A 9,096-nucleotide genomic window follows, 5' to 3' on the forward strand; every position below is an offset into this window, starting at 1 on the left:
CCCTGTCCGTGGAGTCAGAAAGGCCGCAGCCATGCTTGCTCACTCTCTCTCTCTCATTGAGAGTGCGCGTGGAGCTCTGTCATCCTCTCTGCCGCCTGTGCTGGTCTCTCGTTAGGCACAGGTCGGAATGCTTCCAACTGCCCATGCTTCCGTCATCATTTCTGGGAATGCTGACCGAGTCTTCTTTCCGTCTTCCTTTTCTCTGATCCTCATGTCCGTGTCTCTTCCCCCTCACTGGGTCTGGAGGCGCGTTGGCAACAGCTACCCCATCGCCTCGGCTTTACCTGTTCATGGCCGAATCGATTTTTCCCCCTGGATAGTCATCATATTTTCCTGCATCCCTCCAGGTCTGATTACTTGGAAAAGTATAAGATATTAGGAAGTGTACTCGATTATTTACCAGATTTTGTTAGGCTCCTGTAGAGAACATTTTTTTTTCTGGTATGTAGTTAAGTGATCAGAAACTGGTGAAATCCTGCCGGGTGTGCACAGGTCAGGCACAAGCATCCATCTCAGGTTAATTTCTCCTCACACCTGAGGCGACACCCTCCTGAGTAGCCTGTGATTATTCTGCTTGTTCTAAGTTGACTTTGATCCCTAACGTTCATGCCCCGTTCATGCCATCAGAAACTTCATTTCAGGGACGTGGCATTGACAACTGGGATCGCAGCATGGGTCTGGTGGCAGAGCTCTCCGCTCCTGAGCAGGTCAGCATGCTCACGTCAGCAGTGGACTGCTGATCCCAAGAGCCAGCACGAGCCCCTCCTCTCTGCACTCTCGGTGCTCCCATGCCCTCCCGCCTTCCTCCCCCATGGGATGATGCAGCCAGGCTCCGTCACCACATCAGTGCTTGCTTGACCCGGCTTCCCTCTTCCTCTCCCAGTGTCTTTCCCTGGCACTCTGTTCCATGGGTTCTGTCTTGTCTTCCCTGCACTCTGACCCTTGAAAGAATATGCTTGATAAATTTCTCCTCACCATGCTGGGACCTCTAGCCCATAAGTTAACGTTTTTGTTGCCTTCTGCTGCATAATACTCCCATGATCTCTCTTGACTATTGTCTTAAAATTATCGCTTCACATTTTCTAATTGTTCAAGATGAAACAATGTATCTGGTTCCTGTTCATCCATCCTAGGCAGAAGCAGAAAAAATGCTGTCATCTTGTTACAGTGGAAACCAAAGCACACTTTACTGAGTGGGCAAGGCAAAATGCAGGCAATGACCACAGCTTCCTTCTTGCAGTGTGCTTGGATGGAACCTGGAGATGTACTGTCTTCAGCAACTTCCGGATGCACACTCCATCCAGGGCCTGGCACTTCAGTGCTGCACCTGTCAGCTGTGTCCTGACTTGCAGACTGGGTTTTTTTACGGTGCTCTATGGCAGTAAATCACATTAAGAGTCAGCCTCCGGGACTACATTTCCCTTTTTAGTATTTCAGATACATGAAATTAAAACCTACTTTTAGAATGCTTTAGACTTTTCTTAATCCAATGCAAATGATTTTATCAAGTAAACTTTTTCTGTGTTTCTTGATTGGTTCTTCCTCAGGCTTCATTTTATGATCATGAATGTTTAGCCTACTAAAATCAATCACACAAAGATAATCCTGCTTTCTAAGAACCAGTAGATGGGCAAGAAGCCTTTGAGCCTAATAATAGTTCATTCTTAGAATCAGGAAGTAAGGCTTTGCCAAGATTAAATAATCCCAAGCAGTAAAGGTTCAAGTTCAGTTTGAAACAGAAACCACAGATTCTGATTGGATCCAAACTTGGCAGTATGGGGCTCACATGAATGGTGCCTGGTATTGTATAGAGGAGACAGACACACGCGGTCTGACAAGGGAGACAGGGAGGCCGTTTAAGCTGGCAGGACATGCAGGGAAGGATTAGAAGCTCAAGACTGCGACAGGGGACTCTGGGTCAGGGGCCGTGAGCCTTGAGTCCTGTCTCTGCCACCTGCAGTGAGTGCCCAAAAGGACCAATGCTATCAGAACAGTTAGCCGCAGTCTTTGAGGGCAAGAACACGGGGACGTGCTGGACATTCACTGGTCTGCAGCGGGAACATCCACTAGGAGACAGGAGCGCGAAAGGGAGCTTCAATGTGGGAAAACACAGTTTCGGAATTTTCATCTTCTTTACTATACACGATGTAGTTAGCTAGGCCAGTACCCCTTCACCTGGGTATCGGAAGTACAAGAAAAGCAGAAAGCTCCTGGGAAAAATTTCTAAATCCCCGAAAATGCAGCTGAGATGTACACTAAGATATTTCCTTCTATTTTTATTATTTAAAATATTTATTTATGTTTATTGGAAAGGCAGAGTTACAGAAAGAGAGAAAGAAACAGAGATCTTACATCCTCAGGTTTACTCCCCAAATGGCTGCAACTGCCAGAGCTGGGCTGGCCCTAAGTCAGAAGCTAGGAGTTTCTTCTGGGTCTCCCTTGTGAGCAGGAGCCCAAAGGCTTGTCTTTGGGACCATCCTTCACTGCTTTCCCAGGCCACCAGCAGGAGGCTGGATGGGAAATAGAGCATCTGGATGGAATGCTGATGTCACGGGCAGAGGCTTTGCTTGTTGTACCGTTACATCAACCCCAAGATATCTTATTTTTAATGTGCTACTCTAAAAGCACTTTGTAGTGCTGGAAAGTGATGGCTCGTTCTCAGTGAATCCCATGGAGTATTGCAATTGCGTCCGATAGTATTCCACTGTGTTTCAGTGGTGCCCCATTCAAACCCAGAGACCAGAACATATTTTAAACATCTTTTAAACTCTGAAATATACAGAGCCTGGCTCCGTGCTGAGCCAGCCTTGCTGGGGTCACCTCACAGCCTTTCCTCGTGGTGAGCGGGAGCAGGCCAGCATGGTGGGGTCTGCGGGCAGACCTGGGATAGGAGTAGATGAATATGAACCCAGTCTGTCATTCACCCCCCACCCTGCATCTCCTGCATTCAAGCCAAAAATAAAGAAAACAAACGAAAACCTCCTCTGTGCCATCCAGAAGCCCTTGCTCCCTCTCGGTTGGCAGCTGCTCCTGGCAGCTCAGAGATGCCGGGTCACTCATGGCTCTGCAGGCTGTACCACCACACTCCAAGACAGCCTTCTTGCCAGAGGCCACTTAGCGACCACCACTGCCTACCTTCCTCTCTCTTGTCAGTCCGTGAGTGTGTGTTGAGATAAGCCAGACTCTCCTGGGTAAAGCTGAACAAGTCTACGGCATAGAAGGAGAGAGCACGTTGGTCACCAGAGGCTGGCAGGGGAGGAATGAAGGGCGAAGAGGAGGATGGAGAACACGAGCCCAGTGCAGTACAGGGGCTGCGAATGTCCTCAGCAATTTGTTCAACATCTTTATAAAAGGCTGGAAAAGAAGTGTGTGAAGGCCCCCAACACAAAGCAGTGATAAATGTCTGAGGAAATGGAAATGCCAATCACCTAGATTTGATCACTCTTTGTTATACACATATATTGAATCATGACACCACAACTCATAAGTACAATTATATGTGTCAATGAACATTTTTTAAAAATTGAGGAACGTTTAGATAGCCTAGTGGCTGAATCCTTGCCTTGCATGCACTGGGATTCCATATGGATGCCAGTCCGTGTCTCTGATGCTCCACTTCTCATCCAGCTCCCATCCAGGCATGTGGCCTGGGAAAGCAGTGGAAGATGATCCAAAGCCTTGGGACCCTGTACCCATGTGGGAGACCTGAAAGAGGCTCCTGGCTTTGGATCAGCTCTGGCTGTTGGAACCAGTTGGGGAATGAACCAATGGATGGAAGATCCTTCTCTCTGTATATCTGCCTTTGCAATAAAAACAAGTAAAATCTTTTAAAAGAAAAAATTAAGGAATTTAAAATAATGAATGAATAGATGGATGAATAAAGTTCGACTCACTTGCTCTCTGCCACCAGATCTGTGGACGCACCTGTCCTGAAACACTAGCTTGTCACACCAGAAAGTCCGTGAGACACTTACTGACTAGGACTACATTGAGCTGTCAACCAGATCCTTGTGTTCAGCCTTGCTTCTGCTCTGGTTGCCACCCAGCCTCCCTGTTTACGCTTTTCCGTCCTCACCAAGCCTCATCTCCAACTTTCCTCTGCCTCATGTGAGCTTTTGGCTTTTGTGGGTAACTGACTCCCACAAGGTCCTGGAATGAGCCCATTCTCAGCACAGCCTCACCATTGACCTCCAACTCCTGTGTTCTCATCTCCAACAGAGACACTGGCTCAACACACCTTGGCATTTGCTTTGTTTGCTTCCCTTGCCAGCTTCTGAATTCACCTTCTTTCTAAATGGAGAGTTGAGCTTCACTTTGCCAGAACCTGCCTCTGCCTTGTCACAGAACGGGTTCTGCTCTGGGCAGCAGGCGCATGTCATCGCCGGTCATTGTAGAAGGTCCTGTCGGTGCTGCAACTGCCCATTAATGGGAATCTCGAGAAGGGGAGGTTCTGGACAGGTTAGGTTCTATTTTTGCATCCTCAGCAACCAGCTTTATGCCTAGAACTGACCGTGTACTAAATACCCAGGTATTGATGAAAACCTTTTCATCTGGGTCTGGCTGGGGGAGATAACCAGGTTGTTCCTGGTTCAGTTGCATTGTAGCTGAGAGTGCATTCCTAAGAGAGGGACGTGAGGTGCTAGGCTCTCAGGATCTTAATTTGCAAAACAAGGGGCCATCTCTGAGATGACTTTCAACTTTCAAACTCTTCCATCCTCCTCAGTATTCACAATTGTGATTACAAAATCCTTAATTATAGCACTCAAGGGATACCTTTATTGTTCCCACCCTAGGCAAATCTGTGGTTTTCATAAAAAAACGATTTTTAAAGTGAATGACACTTGTTGGTCTTTCTCAGGCTCACCCAAGTGCTTGGCAATGGTCTCCCACTGCCGGATCAACCTAGGCAATGAATCGCCACCTAGTGGACACATTCGCAGGCGGGTCCCTCCTAGTCTGCACAACAGAGAGCTTTGTTCTCCAGTGCCAGGAGCCTGCCCAGAGTCTCTCCCTTCTGCACCTGACCTTCACAGTTCGACCTTGTCATGGCCTTTGCTTATGTAAATCCAGGATAGTAATTTTGGTGAGAAAGTGTATTGACTTGGGTCACGTTTGATTTCATTTTTACCTGCTTGCTTCGTAGTTAGTGGGGCTGACACCTTAAAGGGAAAAGATAAGGTCTGGGAAATTCAGACTGGGTATTTCTAGTCTCTTATCTGTTTTATTTGAAAACAGGCCTTGAATACTCCGAGCCGTCTTGGACAGGCAGACAGAGAAGGGGCAGCAGGGTCACATGTCTGCCTGCCCCACACAACAGACAGGGGGCCCAGTCTTCCCCCCAGCTCCCTTCCAAAGGCTAGGTGTTTTGTGATTTTCCATCATTTAAACGGAAACTCTTTAGAGCCTAATACAGGGCTATGGGGCTTTTCAGTGTGAAGTGGAGTCTTTGCCTGGATAAGGTTTTCACTGAGCTTAAGGAAATCTAAGTGACTTCAACTTAAAATGAACAAAAGGACCAGACTGTACAGGCTTGCTTTCTCCACTACAACAAAAACATCCCTGAATTCTGCCTGTTTAAGAAACAGGCTTAAGGAAGCCTAAGAAAAGTGAGTGCTGGTTGATTAATGAAACATCACAAGGATGGCTCCCAAGCTGCAGCCCAGCATCCGGTGTGGCCGGGGCGTGCACCTCACCTGGGCTCCTCCAAGCTGCCCCAGGCCACCACCAGGCCCGTCCTAGTGACTCACTCTCACTCCTCACGCCTTCTGCTTTCCCATAAGCTCATGTACGCTTTTCATTTGTGTTTCTCGGCCACCAGATCTCTTCAGCCACCTCAGAGCAGTTTGAGACTTTAGTTTTGCTTTCCCACAACCACCCGCCTGATGTGAAATCTCCCCACTTCTCTGCAGACTTCTGTTCCATTGGTATTCTTCTGATGTCTCTCACTGCTTCTCAAAAAGCAAAAAACCTCTGAGAGTTTTCCCAACCTAAAAACAATTGTTTTTGTTGTCACTGATATCTTTTTGAAATAAAGCTGCCTCTCTCCTTGCTCCTTTGTCTGCTTTCCTTCTAGGAAAATAGCTCAAAGCGGGACTGCTACTTCTATGGACCCTTCAGTCCTAATGAAGCCACTGGTAGCATGTGTCAAGATGTATTTTAGTGGAGAAAGTTTTGAAGCCCATGGAGAGTTAATTTTTTTCATATTCCACATTTGTGTGAAATTGTGAAGTTCCCTCATAGACATAGATTTCACACATTTGTTGTTTACAAAAATAGTCTTTTCATTCTATTTTCCATGACCTTTATGAAGTTCCTTTGTTTTAGGCAGTATGTAAAAAATAGACTAAATAGAAGGCACAGTTCTTGGCATCTGATTACTAACACTCTTATTTGGATGCCAAGACTAATGTTAAGTGTTCATGAGAAACAGCGAGGCAGTCATGTCACAAATCGCATCTGATTTCCTGTGGACATAGTGGCAGAACGGAGGCCTGTTGGTTGATCAGGACTTGATGATAAACCTTTATAGAATTATTCAAAAACACCACACAGAACTAAGTATGAGCAATATACCTTCATAGTATAAAGGTCTTGAATGGGAGTATCAGGAACTGAAACACGGAAGGAATTGGCTGTCAGAAGGAACCATGTCCATACATGGATCCCTGCAGTCCATGAAAATGATCTTATTTGAAGAAAACAGGTCCTTGGCAGGTGTTTTCAGATAAGATCATCCCAGGCTGAGGTTGGCATGTGGGCCAGCAGGTCTGTGTTGCTGCTGTCCTAGATTAGCACTAGTCTGAGTTATGGCTGCTCTGCTTCCAGTCCAGCTCCCTGCTGTGTGCCTGAGAAAGTAGTCCAAGTGCTGCTAGTGCTTGGGTTCCTGCCCCTAGCTAGGGTATGCAGCTGGGGCTGCTGGTTCCAACCCTGGCCTTGGAGGCCATTCGGGCAGTAAATCAGAGGGTGAAAGGTTCTGTCTCTCATTTAGGATTAGTGAAATTAATTAGAATTTCCATAGGAGCGTCCTGGCCAGGATTTAGAGCCCATCTCCTGTGTGTTTTCGCGTCCACCTTTTCCCTTGTTTAAAGTGCTGAAGAGCAAGTGAAGACATGAAGCAGGAAGCTGGCATCTTGAGGCACCTGCATTTTGACAGTGTTATTGTTTTCCGTGTATGCAACACAGCTGAGAAAATAAGATCACAAATCTTTAAAATATTCAAACCGATCCTTTTGAGCACTTTGATCTACTGTGGTGTTACTTCATCATTTGGGAATCTTTAAGGCAATGTTTGGATTTGATGAACAAAGCCAAAGTCATACGTTGTTGAAATTTGATGCTGGAAATCCGTAATTAAAAGCATTTGTATGATAGTCATGAGACCAGCTCCTCACCAAATATCAATTGTTTACCTTCATTATTTTTTCCCTTCCCATTATTTACTGGGGGGGAATTTAAACAACAATTCTGAAATAATGATGTGGATTCCTAAGCAACTCCAGGTACCTAGTGATTCCTCAATAAATATTTGTTCAGTGAATGAATTTATTCAGGTAAGTGTTTACATTTGAATTAAGTCCTCTGATGAGGATATGCAAATTATAATTAAAATCTACCTACTAAGCCAGAAGATATGGGCACAAAGACAGAGACAACCACAAAATGAAGCCCATCTTACGCAGAAGAAAGAGCTGCTGTCCCCAAAAAGCAGGCAGAATGAAGTTAATGTGGAGTTCAATAGAAGCGGGGATCAAGGCACACACCCCGTGTTAAGGGAGTAGTCACCGTTCAGCTGTGGTCGATTGTTGCCCAGCAGAAATTTGAACTCAGTATTGCTACTCATCTCATATTTTCAGGGAATGTCAGAAATATAGTTCAGAACACTTGCCATTTTAAAAGTTGGCAATGAAGTCATGTTTCTCAAATAGTGCTCGTTGTTGGCCAAACACAACACATGTGCTGGCCAGATATTGCCTACAGCCGCCAGCCTGGGTCTGCACCGCTCAGCATCTTCGCTTGCATTTCTCTCCAGACTTTCTCTTTCTTGCTCTCCCATTTACAGCCTGTTGAATCATGCACTGCTTAGAAACCAGATGTGGGCTGGAAGCTGTACAAGGAAGAGCATGGCTTAGCTGGAGCAAGGCAGGACAGAGCGTGGGAAAAGGAAGTGAAAATGCAAGGAAAGGTGCATGACCTGTGAGCTTCAGGCTTTCAGCATTGGCCAAAGGCAGTCGGCATTCCAGAACAATCATTGCATATTCATAACATTTAAGGCAAAATGTAAATGGACAATCTTTATCCCTCAGTATAGACATTAGTTGGACTTAAATGACTGAACACTAGCACTTTTTGAGGAGAATATTTTATTTATTCCTCTTATTTATTTGTATGGAAGAGGAAAAAATCTCCTGTCTGCTTGTTCACTCTTCAAATGTCCTCCATAACCGGGGCTGATCCAGGGTGAAGCCAGGAAACAGTCAACCCATGTGAGCAGTAGGCACTCGCGCAGGCCAGTCATCTGCCGTCTCCTGAGGTATATATCAGTGTGGAGCCAGGACTCGAACCCGGGCACTTTGCTACAGGATGCAAGGGCATCATGCAGTACCTGAAACTTTTGTGCCAAATGCCTGCCCCTAAAGAAAAGATTTGACTTGGACGACAATAGAAGCCCTTACCCTTTCTTCAATAATTCAAGTAGTATACTTTATAACTGTGAAATGGTTTTGTGTTTGAAAGCAGAAGACATGAGTCACTTTGTGCCCTTGGTTCTTTCCTCCAAACATAAGCTCTTTGCTCCAACTCTGCATGTCAATGACCTACATTTCCATAAATGTAGCTAGTAGTTCCTATTCCTCCTTAGCAAATGCTGGTGGTAATAATGGAATCAGGCTATACATCAATAAATACATGCATACAAACAAGTCAGCAGATCAAAATCTAACAACAATAAGAAATAAATTCCCACTGGTTGAGCCTTAAGGCCACTCATCAAAGAAATACTCATTGAAAGGAGAACAAAACATAATTTATCACCTGAATGTTTTGTGTAGGGTAAAAACGTGTTTTGTCTAGGATTTCTAAGGACACAGAGAAGTTGTT

This window comes from Ochotona princeps, chromosome 28 (genome assembly GCF_030435755.1).
Source record: "Ochotona princeps isolate mOchPri1 chromosome 28, mOchPri1.hap1, whole genome shotgun sequence".
In the NCBI taxonomy this organism is placed as follows: domain Eukaryota; kingdom Metazoa; phylum Chordata; class Mammalia; order Lagomorpha; family Ochotonidae; genus Ochotona; species Ochotona princeps.